A 3,107-nucleotide genomic window follows, 5' to 3' on the forward strand; every position below is an offset into this window, starting at 1 on the left:
ACGTTGGTTGAGACCACAGGAGATCGAGGCCATACTCAGGCCCTCAAGAGGAGAAAAGCTGCATTGGCAGACCTGCTGGGTATCAGAGCACAGGGGGCATTGGTGAGAAGTAAGTTTCAGGGAATATCTGAAATGGATGCCTCATCCAAATTTTTCTTTTGTTTAGAGAAAAAGAATGGACAAAGAAATTATGCATTGTCTCAAATCAGCTGTTGGACAAGAGCTCATTAGCCCTAGTGAAATTAGAAAGAGGGCAGTAGAGTTCTATGCTGAGCTCTACAAGTGTGAGTACAAAGAGGACAAAACAGTGACACAGCAGTTCTTTGATGGGCTCCCAAAGGTGGCTGCAGAAGCTCAGGTTGAGCTTGAGCAACCATTGTTTTTGCAGGATTTATACACTGCATTAAAAGGCATGGAAAATGGAAGGGCACCAGGCATTGATGGGCTTCCAGTTGACTTTTTAAAGTCTTTTTGGGCTATGTTGGGAGAGGATTGGTTAGAAGTAGTTAATGATAGTTTAACCGGAGGGTTACTACCAATAAGCTGCAGAAGGGCTGTCCTCACCCTACTGCCCAAAAAGGGTGACCCGAGGGAGGTGAAGAACTGGAGGCCGGTGGCTTTATTGTGCACTGATTATAAGATATTGTCAAAGGCTTTGTCCAACAGGCTGAGGGAGGTGATGGGGCAAATCATACATATGGATCAGTCCTACTGTGTTCCTGGCAGGCAGATAGGGGATAACATTTCTCTGATTCGTGATTTTTTGGACGTCTCTAGGACTATTGGGTTGGATGCTGGTCTAAAAGGCATTTGACCGAGTTGAACATCAATATTTATGGCACACGTTTGAGGCGTTTGGGTTCAGCTCTGGTTTTATTGCCATGATAAAGGTGATATATGATGACATTGAAAGTGTATTGAAAGTTAACGGTGGTTTGAGTGCTCCTTTTAAAGTGTGTAGAGGTATTAGGCAGGGATGTTCTATGTCAGGGATGTTATATGCCATTGCTATAGAGCCACTACTAAATAGCATTAGAAGTCGCATTGCAGTGGTGTGCCTTTCAGAGGATATTCCTCCTATTCGTCTCTCAGCCTATGCTGATGATGTAGTTGTGCTAGTGAAAAATCAAGCGGAGGTGGATAGCTTGAGTCTAATTGTTGATCGTTTTAGGGGAATATCCTCTGCAAAGGTAAATAGGGAAAAGAGTTGTGCTTTACAGATTGGAGAATGGTCTGGAGGGATCATGGCTTTGCCAGGGGGGCTAGAATGGTGTAAGGGAGGTTTTAAGTATCTTGGAGTGTACCTAGGAGATGAGGGGACTATGGAAAAAAATTGGAGTGGGGTGGTTGAAATGGTGGAAGGGAGGATGAGGAGATGGCGTTGGTTACTATCTCGTATGTCATATAGGGGGCACACTATTATAGTTAACAATGTGATTGCCTCTGCACTGTGGCATCGGTTGTCAGTTTTAGAACCACCATCTGGCCTTCTGGCTAAGATACAGGCAATTATTGTGGATTTCTTTTGGGATAAATATCACTGGGTTCCACAAAGTGTTTAGTATTTGTCAAAAGAGGAGGGGGGACAAGGTCTTGTACATCTTGCTAGTAGGGCTGCTGCTTTCCGGTTTCAGTTTATTCAAAGGTTGCTTTATGGACCGGAAAATGTGGTGTGGAGAGGGTTGGCAGGTCTTATATTACAGCGGGTTGGAGGATTAGGTTTAAAGAAGGCTTTATTTCTGGTTGATAGTAGCCAGATTTCTAGGGAGGGAGAACCTCCGTTTTACAGAGGCCTTCTCAGAGTGTGGAGCATAATGAAGGTGTCCAGACGAACTTCAGCGGAGTCAGTGCATTGGCTGTTGGAGGAACCTCTGGTGTATGGGGCAAGACTGGATTGTACAACTGCAGCTGTTCCACATTTCTCCAAGATTCTGGTGAAGGGGAAAATCATCACCTTAAAATAGTTAATGGCCATGGCTGGGCCCGCCTTAATGGATGGAAGACGGGTGGCAGAACATTTGGGGATGAGGTCGGAAAGGATTGTCGGACAAATGCTGGGGAGCTGCAGGAAGGCTCTGTCAGCGGAAGAATGGGGTATGCTTAGTAGCCACAAAAGAAGAAGGTGCAAGATGAAGACGTCTCATTTCCAAGACTAGGGACCAAATATCCCAGAGTCAGAAAGAAAGGCGTTATTGCTGGATTTGAGAGGGTTGGAGGAGGTGGGTTTGGATGAGGTGAATGGGAAGGACTTGTATAGGGGGTGTGTCAAGGTGTTGAATAAAGATACATTGAAAAATAGAAAAGACACTCCATGGAGGGTAAAATTGGGCATTGATGACAAGGTAAAGCCAGCATGGAGAGCACTGTACAAACCACCGTTACAAAGGGGTACTGGTGATATGCAATGGAGGGTTTTACATGGCATCATTGCAGTTAATGTTTTTGTATCTGTTATTAACTCAGATGTTAGAGATGGATGTCCTTTTTGTAATATAAGAGAAACCATTTTTCACTGTTTTATGGAGTGTGAGAGGATAAAACCTCTATTGGAAATGCTGGAATCTTTGTTTAAACCTGTAGGGGAGTTTTTCAATAACACTGTTTTTATTTTGGGGTTTCAATATAGTAAACAACAGAAAAGAAAATGTCAAATGTTACATTTTATTTTGGGACAAGCTAAGATGTCAATTTTTCTGAGTAGGAAACAAGATAGAAACGGGATATGGGCAGGATGTAAGATGTGTTTTTAAAGGATTAGTGAAAGCAAGAATAAAAGTAGATTTTGAGTTCTTTTCAGCTGTAAAAGATCTCCTATTATTTGAGGAGAAGTGGACCTACGAAGGAGCGCTTTGTTTTGTAGAGGAGGGGAAATTATTTTTTGCTGATGAAATAAGTTGAATGTATATGTTATGTATTTATTTTTGTTTAGGAATTACATTTGTTGTTTCATTTCTGAAAAGGCAGTGTGTCATTATTTATGTTAACACTTGAGTAAAAAATAAAGGTTTTATAAAAACAAAAAAAAAACAATGAAAATACAAGTGTCTAATGGTGCACTTAGGGATTAGGGTGCCATTTGGGACACACATACATCAAGGTCAAATATC

At 42.1% G+C, this 3,107-nt stretch overlaps 1 protein-coding gene across 1 annotated transcript in view; it reads right to left on the reverse strand.

Annotated features, from left to right (window-relative positions):
- Positions 1 to 2,894: 2,894 nt before the first annotated feature.
- The window catches only part of LOC124002651 (ras-related C3 botulinum toxin substrate 2-like), a 28,141-nt gene continuing 27,928 nt past the window's right edge, over positions 2,895 to 3,107 (reverse strand). Inside the window, exon 7 of the mRNA XM_046310238.1 lies at positions 2,895 to 3,107. This exon is cut by the window's right edge and continues 313 nt beyond it. The gene's annotated coding sequence lies outside the window, so the exon portion shown is untranslated.

This window comes from Oncorhynchus gorbuscha, linkage group LG18 (assembly GCF_021184085.1).
Source record: "Oncorhynchus gorbuscha isolate QuinsamMale2020 ecotype Even-year linkage group LG18, OgorEven_v1.0, whole genome shotgun sequence".
Taxonomy (NCBI): domain Eukaryota; kingdom Metazoa; phylum Chordata; class Actinopteri; order Salmoniformes; family Salmonidae; genus Oncorhynchus; species Oncorhynchus gorbuscha.